This window comes from Poecilia reticulata, chromosome 2, assembly GCF_904066995.2.
Source record: "Poecilia reticulata chromosome 2, P_reticulata-male-v2, whole genome shotgun sequence".
NCBI lineage: Eukaryota > Metazoa > Chordata > Actinopteri > Cyprinodontiformes > Poeciliidae > Poecilia > Poecilia reticulata.
Window position 1 is genome coordinate 24815792 of NC_088831.1, and position 13324 is coordinate 24829115.

Consider the following 13324-nt stretch of genomic DNA (forward strand, 5'->3'; position numbering starts at 1 on the left):
AAAGAAAAGGAAGAAGCAAAGATGCATTCTGCTTTTTGTTGCAATACGGTGTCTCGCAAAAGTACTCTAGTGCAGAATCTCAGTCATCCAGGATCCCAAGTGCTTAAAATGGAGGGAACAGAACGTCTTCTGATTCCCTCAGCCCAAAAATACCCAAAAACTCAAGTAGCACTTCTTTCACATATTTTTTTATCCAAGTAAAAGTCACATATGGTCAGTCAAGAAATAACTCTGTGTAGCTGATCATAACATCTGAGTTGATATTTTTGCAATGATGCCATCATACTGATAGAAAATGATGTCATGAGCAAATTGTTGTGTTTCAAAGACTAAGTTGAAAAAATTTATGCAAAATACTAACCATAAAACACACTTTTGCACAATTTTTCTTCATTTAGTGAAGTGAATATTCAGGAATTAGATTCAAGTAAGAGTAGCAATAAAAAGTAGTGTAGTAAAACTATTCCTAAAAGGGGTTTTTTTTTCTTCTTCCATAAAGTTACCCAAGTTAGTGTAACTACTTTTTACCCACAATCTGCTCTCAACCAATATGCATCTTCGGTTCTGAACCTTGGTTGGACTGCCTGGAAAAGCCAGATACTCCCAGATGCGTCCTTCAGTTAAAAAAAGACAATTATGTGGTAAACAGGCTGTACTTATCTATCATAAGATCATTGTGTTGTTGAATCATATAAAATGGGTGTCAGAGGTATGAATGTGAGACATTGTCTTGTCTCACATTCATCTCTACTTAAGTCAACTTTACATATGCAAACAATGTTCTCTGGTGAATTCATGTTCTCAACATTAAGCTGTTGTGATTAAACACAGGTGCAGATTTAATTCATGCAAGAATCTTTCCACAATTCTGTCCTCCAGATTAACTTGGAACAGTGGAGAAACTGTGTAATGTCCTCAGACCACTCAGTCGTTTCCACTGTTCATCATTAAGCCCTGCAAGGCCTTCATTGGTCACAAAGCAAAGAGACAAGCAGAGCTTATTAAGAGTGTTTGGCTTGTTAACTTGCTAATGGCCTGGGTGTTTGCTCATGAAAGATATAGCTTGTGTCCATTTGTCTCCAAACTCAATTTCATGCCCTCCTGAATGTGATTCTTTATGTCCTCAGAGGAGGAAGATATGAGGGTTTGTGCAGAGTAAATCACAGCCCCGTTGGAAATGCTGCAAGTTTTGCACTGTTAATAATTAACACTTTTGGCTAAGAGTTAAAAATTTAGGGGGAAAACAAAATCACTGCTGAGGAGTTTAAGCCCTCAGATCTTTCAGTGCGTTTCTCCATTGTTTTGAAGTCATTTTCTTCCACTTTGCCTTTTTACGTTGAAGCTTGAATGTGGCTGTGCCTGGTTATTTTTAGAAACCATGAGTGTTCATTTCTTGTTGACTTCTTGTCTGCTTTGGGATTTAAGTGGAGACAGATATGTCTCAGTGACATTTGAAATACCAGGAAGGTGTTTGTGTGTCATATTACCCGAATCAAAAAATAAAAATAAAAATTAGAGACTTTATACTTCAAACTTAACAGAAGCCAACATTTTTTCCTGACAGAATGCTACTTGGTTTATAAGTCAGTCGGGTTTTTGTGTCATCTGATCAATTGTATGTAAGGGTTAATAAGTGATTGGTCACTAAGTTACTGATCAGTCTTGTACATATTGTGAATGGTAATAAAAGAAAAAAAATTAAAAGCAACTTGTGAGAAGGAATGTTTTTGTTCAGACTTGAAATATTGAGAATATGTACTATAGACAAATATTGTACATAATTTCTGAATAATATGGTTGGGAAGACATTAAGTTGCTAACCATCTAATTATGTACACTTTGATCAGTCACCCTGCTCCACCCACATTCTTTATTTCAGGTAAATCTCTATATCGAGTTAAAGGGATTAACAAGCCAAGGCCTTAATCTGGAAAACTGTTGTCCAGGTTGTGTCCCTAATTTACCCTCTGTGTTATTTTATCTTTTTCACAAAGATGACTTATAATACACACCAACATTTGTAACTGGGTTAGTTTCAGAACGTTCTGTGTAAAGGAAAAAAATGTTAAATCAAATCCATCTCGTTCTTCGACATGAAGTCTTGGATTACAGCGGGTAATCTAGTATCAGTAGTTTTCCTTAAATAAAACAGCGCAAATTCTCCTGCATGAGTGAAAGTTAAATGTTTTATGTTTTTTGTTCTCGTTAATCCTCTTTTGCCTCTCAGTAATCTCCTTCAGCTGGCCTGATTTCTGATTCCCTGGCATCTGCTGACCCCCCATGATAGGGTTACATTTAACTATAACAGATTATTTAAAGATCTGATTGTTGGAATATTTTCCTCTCTCTTTTTTTTCCCAATCGCAGGTCTTGCCAAGCAGGCAGCTTTCTGCTGATTCACCAGCTGGATCGCAGCTACCAGCGGGCAGCATTTCCTACAAAACACCGCCCTCGATCTTCCTGACAAAAACCCAGTCTAATCTAATAAGTAATCGATGCCGCTAATAAGCGGGCCCGTCAGGCATCAGTCTGTCCACAGAATGGCTTCTATTGGGTCAATAGATCCCAAGGTGGACTGAGATTAGATGGACTTAAGTGTGCAGGAGGAGATTTATTCTCTGTGAAGTCGGCGGCTTGCCTCTGTCCTGCACGCAGCTGGTGGAGCGCTGATAGGGAAACCTGTTACCCTCAGATAGAGCACAGCTGAGGCATGAGGGTGCAGACATGTGTGCCCTTTGGTGAGAGAAAAAAAAAAAAAGATAAGAAAAATATGTCAACCTGAATATATCCTCATGAAGTGTGATTTTGTCACTCAGGAAAAACAAGGTTTTCTTTCTTCCTCAAAAACTGCCTGAAAAACTGCATCCATGTTCCCCCCTAAAAAAATGGCGACGCACCAACAATAACACACCACACGAAAAGACGCACAGCAGCTGCTCTCAAACGCTAATGAGTGTCCATCACATTTCTGCCTTCACTATTATTTGATCGTTACATCATTCATTATATAATTGTTCTCGCTCCTTAATGGCTTGAAAGGAGGGGAGCCAAGCCGACAGACATATTCCAGTCACCGGTCATTGTAACCGTCACGTAAATCAGCTTAAATATTACATTATGACCCAAAATAAAAAAATTTAATAAAAAAATTAGGCACCACAATATATATCGTTGCACATTGCTCATCATAATCCTGTTGCTGCAGCAAGATTTGCTCCCTGGTGACTCACTCGCTCTAAATCCACCTCTGCATTTCAGCATCATATGTTGGGCCCTTCACTATACTGCTCTGAATGCATATTTCATGGCTCAATGTGTGAAGAATGGAGAGTTTCTCAAGTAAAAAAATAGCTCCTTGTAGCTGCCAAAGGATACAAGAAGAAATACATGTTTTCTCTTTCATTATAAAAACGTCTCTCTCGAATTAGGGATATGCTGAGGTTTGCGCCACAGCACAGTTTAGAAACTTTTCTGCCACTTTAAATTGCAGCAGCTTTGTTGAAGAAACACTGCTCGTGTGGAATTCAAAAGAGAGATTTTATTATTTTTTTTAAAAGCTGGATTTTGAGCTCAACGTAATCGATTCAAAAGAAGGAAATTGCAGGTTGTCACCGCAACTGCACTCGGAAGCAGAAGCCGGTAATTGTATTTCAGTAAATACAGTTGACATCCTCAACGATTTAAGCCAGCATTAATTGTGAGAGTTGCACTGCTCGTTCCATAGAGAAATCTCCCATAATTGGATATAAATGCTGTTTGAATGACCAGCTGCGAGTTGCTGTCAGCAGTGAAGGACTTGCAGAAAGAATTAGTCCTCCAAGAGTTTCACCGTTGATCAAAAATAAAATAAAATAGGATCCCACTCTGTTTTTACTCTGCAGCCACAAACTTGAAGGTATATTATTTGGACTTTGTGCAACAACACAGAATGACGCACAGTTCTGCAGAGGAGATAATGTAGTCAAAGTGTCAAGGAAGGTGATAAGGAGACAGCATCAGCAGACAGTTTGAGTTAAGTGTCTCCTTGGTGGATTTTATTTTCCCAACATCTTGGGATTATGACATCTTAACCTCCCAGTGGCCAAAATCTTACTGGGTACAACACATAATTGGAGACACAGCTGAATTTCATTAGTCTGTACCTTTAGAAAACAGGTCAAACCAAGCCACACGTAAACAAACTCATGTTCACAATGAAATGATTTGCAAAAATCAAACATTTTATAAAAAGGTTACCTTACAGAGAATAAACAATGCAATACAAAAAGAAAACCCCGCACAAAAAGAAAACCCCGCATTTGTTTTTACCAATGGATGCATTCAGTGACATCATACACTAATTTAAACAGGAAATGGCGACTGGCCCCGCCCACACACCTGTCCTGACTGTAGGTTCTAACAATGGTAAGTATAAAAGGATACAGAAGTAATTTGGAATAAATTTACTACATAACAGAAGAAACATTCAAGTAAATATAATGGTTCAGCAGTGTTAGCTTTACAAAACATAAGCATGGATGTAAACTGCAACATAAAGCCACCACAAACGAGCCCAGGATGATAAAGTGAAGCAACAAGGTTTAAGTTGAGGCATTGTCGCCAACTACAGAAAGATTAAATGACGAGTGGTTTACATTTTAGAGCTCGAAGAAGTGTGCAGTCAGTTAATATTTCTTTTTCATTATTGTTGTTATTTTTAGGCTGGTGACGAAAACTGCCAAAATCCACATGAGCGCCGTCTGTATCTGTTCAGCCATTTTCCAGCGGATTTTTCTGTAAGCTGTCAAAATATGTCGCCAGCCTTCAGCAGACATGTGAGTGCATGATTGGTGCTTCTGATCAAAGGCCAAAATTAGATCCCTCAAGGCTCAGCGGGATAAGTGGGGAAAAACAAGGACAAGAGGGGAAGAGAAGTCCAATGTTGGTGATGAGGAGGAGAACATGGTGTTAACATTGGTTTAATTGACTGAGTGGTGATTATAAAAAATGCCTGTCGATCAGGGCTCTGTTATCGATCTATTGAACCTGTAAACGGTGGCAGTGGACAGACATATTTGATTCCCAGTAGGGGTTAAAGGAGCAGAGGAGCCTGTGGTTGTTTTCGTCCTCTGCATCTATTTATGGTCCAAATATCGACACAAGGCAGAGCACTGAGTACTACTAGACGTATTTAGTATTAAATTAACAAAAGCCAATCAGAGGGAATCTGGTGTACTCTTTAATGTTTTACAGTAAAAATATCTAAATGGACATGGTGAGGCAGAGGAGTGAAGTGTTTGCTTGAAAATAGTCCAACTGGCTTGGCAATGATTTTCAGAATAAACACAAATGTAAGAATCAACCTGAGCTCTGTTTTATTTATGTGGACAACTATTTTCAGTGAATAAAAATCAACATCTTTTCAACATCTGTTTCGCAGTACCTGCACAATGCTAACAGGAGTTTTACTAAATATAGTCCTAATGAAACAAAAGAACATTCTCGATCATTTTTGAGAATCAATCTACACAAATGGCATGCTGTAAATATGGTCAAGTATTTAACCATATTTTTTAATGAGCGGCCGTTAAAGTTGATTACTACCAGAATTGCAAAGGCAAGAAATCAAATAAATGAAACGTGCCCGGCGGCATGAGGTTAAAATGTCTCCAGTATCAACGCAACGCAATTCAAAGAAATTCAAGAACAGACAAGAAATAAAGTGACAACTTTTAATCTGGACAGGGGTTACAAAGCCGCTTCTAAGCCTCTGGGACTCCAGGGAACTAAAGTAGGCAGCTCAAGGAACTGCATAAGCAGAAGGAAAATTATTAGAAAAGCAGCAGCAAATCCACATAAAAAAAAAATCCCAGAAAAAGAGATCATGATATTTTTTTTGGAGCAATCTGGTGAAATTCTGGAAGATGCATTTAAGGATCTCTGATGTGTCCTTAAGTAAACCATGTACAGTATAGCTGTATTAAAATACTGCGACTAAAATTCTCCACAGTGAGGTAAAAGACTCATCTAGACTTTTTGATGAGTTCTTATAGATCATTATTTTCACCCAGGTGGACACAACCAGAAAACACAACTAGCTTGGGTCTTCAGAAAAAGAAATAATAAAACTTAGAAATCTGACACACTATTGGCTGATGCAGCCAATCAGGAGTGGCCTTCATTTTCCTTGGTGCTGATTGGCTGTGCTCACAAGAGTGGACATAAGGGAGGAAGTTGATGTTAACTTCTGCTCCACTGTCTGCATTGATGTACACTAAGATATATTTGATGTTTGAATTGTTAAAATGGACAGCGATGGATGTTTTAGACTAATCTAAAGAAATTAAAGGATTTCATCTATTTGTTGGCCATTGTGGTCCTTATCCATCACCAACACTAAGGGGTCACTTTATCAGGTCTAGAAAGTGAATACTTTTTCACCATTGAATGAATGGCTTTTTTCCCCCTGCCATAACTAAAATCCTTATTTGAAAGCTGCATTTTGTATTTACTCATCTGACATTAAAATGTCTGACAACAGAAAACACTGAAATGTCGACTAAGCGGCAAAAGCAGAAGAAATCTGTAGTACTTTTTTACACTGCGGTATGTGTTCAAAGGACGTCAAGTTGGCTCATCGTTTGACTCCTGCTCTTCCACTCTTGTTAGTATTTTTAGCCAGCCGTGCATCAGGTGACCTTTACACTTGGAGAAACCTCCTCCTCTGCTGTTATGTCACTTAAAGGTCATCTGTCTCAGAGAGTTCTGCGTTTCACGGTAAAAGAGGAATGTGCTCAGAGGAACTTTGCAGACCACCTGTCGCTCTGTCGTCATCAACCCGATGTGATGCATCAGCGTACAACAAATATTTACAGCTCGGCCAGCGCTTCGCCACGAACCTCGGGCTTGTGTTTGTAGATCTGATGCCGAGCAGAAAGCGTGAGAAGACGAGGGCTGAGTTATTAATCACATTTATAAGTAGAAAATATTTGAGCGTTTCTGTCAGCAGAGCAGCCTTTTGAGATAAAGAGCGATATCAAAACTGGCAAGGCTCTTCTTGGAGCTGTTAAATCTTTCATTTCAAAAAGCATCTCATCTAATCTGCCGCTTGAACTCAGTCCAGCTGAAATGATGAAGGAGATGCTGTCTTATTGCACCCAACAATTTTAAAAGATTATAATCCTTGCAGTATTCTTACATCAACTTTTACTATGAACATTTAGCAAAGATTAACGGTACGAAGCTACAGACGTTTACCCGGGGGGGTAAGATGCATTTCTGACCAAACAGGCACTTGTTAACAGGAGCATTACTTGCTTATGTAGCTGAATTAATGGCCAAGTAGGATGCCTAATAGTTCATCTGTGTAGTGTAACTCAAGCTTGTGAGAGAATACCAAGCATTGTAACATCTGCTTGGCCGCTAACACTCTAAAAGTCTGATGTCACGACCTTTGGCACCTTCTAATTGAAGCTATTGCGAAGAAATGTGAAATGCAGAGAAGTTAAGCACCAAAAAAAGCAAATAAAAATCCTAAATTTGGAGATACAGTATGATTATGGTTTGCTAAATTTATTATTCGTACCTGCTTAATGTTATTTTAATACCTACACGATTTCTTGTGCAGCTGTAAAGCAGCAACAGTAACAAAAAGCTTTGCCTGGGAAGTTTGTGCAACGTTTCTTTATTGCAGTCTTCATGACAAAAATGAAAAAAATAAAGCTTGTGAGTAATGAGAGCTCTGGGCCTCATTGTGCTTTGTGTTTAACAACACTGCTGCTGGAACGCCGCAAAGATGCAGCGTTTCCGACTTGAATGGGCAGTGGGATTTATCATCAAGTTTCTTTCGTCGCCGTATTGATGTCCTGCAGCAATTTCCCTCGCAAGGGATTTTTAGACCGGTGTGTCTCTCGGCAGAAATCCTGCACAGCCACAGAGTTTTGCTTCACCATTAAAAAGGGGAAAATGCAGACTCTCAGTGTAAAAATAATTGCATTTTCTGTTCATATTTTTTGTTTGTTTGTTTGTTTTAACAAACCTCAGCAATTCAGTAAAGATCGGTGTAATTTTTCAGGCTTTACATGAATGGGGAGAAAACGCACACTTCGCAATCGACATTTTTGAATTTGCAACAGAATGAGCTAAGCCGAGCCACATGGAGTTTATGGGATCCACTTTAGATTCATAGAAAAATATGCACCTCGTCCTTTTAATTTGAACTCTGCTTGTTAATTTATAACTTAAATTGCAAATATGTGATATTCTGCATAAGCGACGAGCAGAAATATCAACAAGTCACGCAAAATGGAGATATTAAATATGTTAGCATTAGCTTAGCACTTCAGAACTGTTCAATCAGGGAAGGACGCTGGCCAAAATAAACTACAATAGAGCTGCAACAAAACTAAAGTTTTAACGCTTTGAAGTTTCCTTTTTTTATTTACACTTGCTTTTATTTCCTTTTTTCTGATTTTATTGCAAATATGTGTCAATTTCATTGAGGAAGCGTCTCATCCATCCATCCCTCCATTTTTGTTTTGTTTCTTCTCTCCTTCCTTCCATCCTTTCTTGACTTTTCGAGGAAGGACAAGTCGATGACAAAAAATATGAGTTGTTGCCTTGACATGTGTCTTCAAGTGTGACTCCATTTATTGTCTTTTTTTATACAGTGTATGTAAACATCTGCTTTCAACAATAAATATATTAAAATGAATCCAAATATTTTACTTTACCATCCTGAAACTATTATGTAGGTTAAAAACCCACTTTCCCTTTCAATAAAGGCTAAAATGTGACCTTTGATCTGATTACAAAACCAAAAGAAAAGTGAATAAAAGTTAAATCACATAACATGCATTGAAATATATAAGTAACCTTTCCATTCAAAACAACCACAACAAAAAATTAAATGTTATTTAAAAAACCCTCTGAGTCATCCAGGCAGATGTCATTCAGCATGCCATGTTGTTTTGCTCCATGAATTTGAAAAATACCAAAGAACACAGAGAAGATGCAGAACATTGTTACAAAAGCATGAAGGACGGAAACACGTGAGCACATTTCGTTGAAGGATTAGGACAGCCGCTCTTGACATCAAAAGAAAATAGAAATTATCCTTTTTAATATCAAAATAACTCCACTGACGCTTGCCAGCGCCGACAAGTCTAAGCTTGGCCTGAAGGATGCAGCTTCAGCTGAGCAACATGCACGCGTTCCGCCAAGCAGAAGCAAAAAATAAATAAAGAAATCTCTGCCTCTCTGCATAAGAACAGCAACACTTTTTATTAAACGCTGGAAACACGACAAACTTGGATGTTCCCATCAGCTAGCTTGGTAGAGTATATGTAAAAAAAAAATTGATAAATACACAAAGTTCTCGTTGAACTTGTTTGAAAACTAAAATATATCTGAAAATACATTCGACCTAGTTGTCTAATCAGGCTGGAAACAACTCCAGCAGAGGAAGCAGACATCTGTCAGAGGAGGAAAACAGATGTTAGAGTTTCACCATTTCATTTTTTTTAAATTTCCTCCACTGTCCTTGTTCTGAACAAGAAATCCGTCAGAGCTCATGCACCGGCATCAACGTACAGCACAGTCCATGCTTTAATTGCATTGTGCTGAAATCAATACCCATTTAGTCTGATGTGAATGTCAACAGAAGAAGAAAAAAAAACCTTAAAAGTACCCTAATTCACCTGTATGCTGCCAGTGGCGATTGATATCGACTTAGCATGTCTTATGTAATATCTGTAGAGGAATCCGTCTCTCGCTGTGTTGTTTGTTGAACTCCTAGATGGAGGATTGTCAGACTGCCAGTGTACAGATGAGTAATACGGCACATGGAGGATGAAATCACCTGTGAATCGTTGTGTACAGAACATTTTTTCCCCCCACCAGTCATTGCTTTGAATCAGATATGACACACAGACTCTTTTTTTTTTTTACTGTTTTAACTTTACACCACAGCCGTCTCTTGTATCGGCTTCTTGAAGGTTCTGTTCTAGTTTGAAGCCTTGATGCTCGGATCCTTCAGGTTTTTTCCCATTTTTTGGCTTTTATATTGGGCCGTCTAACAATGGCTTCTCTTGATTATTTTAAATATTGACAAAGATTATTTCTGGGTAATGAGAAAGGGAGGAGGAATTCGGTTTTGCTCGTTTGTTTAGCCCTAAAGTCTTGAAAGTATTTTATATTCTTGTGTGTTTACAGTAGGATCCCCATGGAGAATGCCAGTGTGACGCTAATAAATGAAAACTGAATTATTTATTAGACTGAGGTTGAGCTATGAATGATGGCTCGACAGCTCTGTTGTTGTTGAACGCCCCTGCTAAAATGACGAGACTTCATTTCCAAACTTTTTCCTACATTTAATACAACACGTAACCTGTAATTTACAAAGGGTGGATCGGAAAAAACCAGAGTCATATCAACATTTCAGTCAGAAACAGATTTATTCTTGTGCTGTTTTTATTTTATTTTATTTTTTTTTACCACAGCCAATCCATTTGCATCTTCGTGTGGAAACGTATCTCTAGAAATCTGCTCCACAAAAGTGGGGAAACTCAAACAAAACTGAGTAAATATTTGCCTTGATTGAAATAATAATACTTCTCCTGCTTTCTGTGAAAATGAAGTTCATTCAAGCCCTTTGAAGGGATCAGAGTAACACTGGTTGCCTCTCTTAGCTGAAATATTGGCAGTCAGCACTTAGAGGATCATTTTAAATCCATAAGTGACCCAAATATTTTCCTTTTTTTTGTTTCTATTTGATCCATTTCATAAAAATAAAATAAAAAAATACTTGGGAAATGTAATGTTCAATGTAAGACTGTGTTTCTTCATCAAGGACAAAAAGATGAGCTTTTTAAATCAAGTAAAATAGTCTGGGCTTATTTGCATTTGCTCTGGTTTTGAGGGATTAGAATGATTTATGCAATCTCAGAAAGCCAAAAAGGATTATAAAAAAATAAACCATTTATTTTATTCAACCCTCTACTCACACTAAGCATGATTACCTTAGATTACCTTTTCAGATAAGATATGAAGCTGTTTGCTTTCGAGAATACTCACCAGCATATGCTCTTAAGAATTAACTTAAATATTGGTGACAATTGCTGAACAGTTAGTGGATTGGTATTATCTATGATACTAAAGTAATATGGAGATGACCAAACATTGTGCCAACTGTACTGTGCCAAAAAAAAAAAATCAAACACTTTTTGATGCCCACTTTATGTATTCATTTTATGTTTTTGTCCATTTTCCTTTGTTTTTAGTTTAAAATGTCACCGGGGACGTTTCTGATGTGGCCCTTAATGGATCAGGAAACGCTGTAAAAGAAACAAAATGCCTGCGTTCAGATTAGGCACAAACCTATAAACTAATTATTGATTCCTCAGCTAAAGTGGTGCTGAAGTTTACTTTTAAATCTCTTTAAAGGACAAACTGGGCAATTTAAAGACCAGAAAAGAACAGGAGTCGTCTCCCTTTTCGCAACAGAACAACAATAAGCATGTCTTCTTGCTCCGTTTCCGCTCGCAAAGCTGTCAGAGGTCTTACTCCTATAAAGACGCCTCAAGGTGTTTTATGCTTCTTCTCGAAACGCTTTCTGTCCACAGTGACTCGGACTGTATAAAAGTCTTACCTTATTTTTACTTCCTCGCCCTGCCATTCTGTCCCTTTGGGACAAAAGTCATCAATCGTCCGAAAGAAAGCTCAACTATAGATCACAAAATTTAGCTTAAATTCTGAATTTGTTTTTTTTTTTTTATGTGAATCACAAACACTTTTGACATTATAAGCCTTAAAACTTCCCGAACATTACACATTTTCTTTATTCTTTTCCCAAAGCAAAAGAAGAAAACTAAAAAAAAATTATTTTTTTTAAAAATCCAACACAAACATCACTGATTAATTCAGGAGTCATTGAGATCTCATGATAAAGTCGCAGCGCTCTCGAAAGAGCAACTTAATGCACCCTGATTGGTGCTGAAGTCCAAGTAATTGGTCTTTAGGGCAGCAATCAAATATGAGAAGCATAAAGGGGAGTCTGCCGCTGCCAGGTGCCGCCTCACACGAATGAAAAAATGAGCACGCCATTGAGCAAATAACACTCCGCTGATTGGCAATAACCCTCCGAATGCAGAGGAGACTCGACTGTGAGGCTTTGATGTGAGACGAGCAGCGCTGTATATGGGGGAGGCTTTTACACAAATGCATGGCTGCTGCAGGAAGGGCATTTTCTTTTTGATGGTCGTAATTTTCAAAAGGACCCAGCAGCCATGAAAGGTGGCAGGTTTAATGGCCGAGCGCGTGGATAGCATCTCGGCTCGGGTTAATCAGGACGCATTACATTGATGTGGAGCCTGGTGATCGCAAATTGTGGCATTGGCGATCGTCCAGCAGGGCCAGGATGCACACGAGATGGATTTTAATGCAACGTGTGCTTTTTCAAATGTAAAAAAAAAAAAAAATACAAAATAAAAATTAGCACAAAGTGAATTCAATTATTTCAAACTCTGCAAGACGTCATGTTTTTGCTTCCTTATACGATGTTTCGCAGTCCTACACAGTGCTCATGTGCAACTTTTTAAACTTCTATTTATTGGGATGCGACTCATAAGCATCCTTACACACTAGGTTGAATTTTAGATGCTGCTCTACATTTTAAGCCTCTTATTTTTCAACCTAAAACACACGATTAGCTTTGTAATTTTAAGAAAAACACTATGACAAGTAGACAACTTGTTGGGGGCAACATTGGTTAACAGTTGTTGCATCTATGGTTGATTTGGTGGTGCAACTGGAAGCATTGTTCCTTTGCAACATGAAGGTCTTGAGTTCAAATCCCGGCCTGGGGACTCCCTGTGTTTTCTCCGGGTTACTCCAGCTTCGTCCCACTATCCACACACACCACTGTTTGGTTCATTTGTCTTTTGGTTAATGATTGTTAATAGTTAAGAGTGTGTGCATTCAATGGTAACTGTGTATATGTGAACAAAACATGTATGTGTTTCTTTAGGAACAGGAAGTAATGTACAACCTTCAAGATGAATGTTAAATAGATATGGTTTCAATTTCTTTAAAATAATATTTAAATAAAATTATACAACTTCAGGGCATTTAGTGGCCTAACTGAAAAAAACAAAGACCAAAGAACATGTCAAAACAATTTAGCTGCAGACTTTAAAGCAGTTTAAGGTCATAAAACATTACCCCAAGCTTTGAAAATCTCTCAGATGACCGTTCAGTTTGTCATTGGAAAATGGAAAGATCCACCTAAATTGCCACGCAGGGTAAGGAGAACATTAATCAGAGATGCAGCGTTAGTCATCACTACACA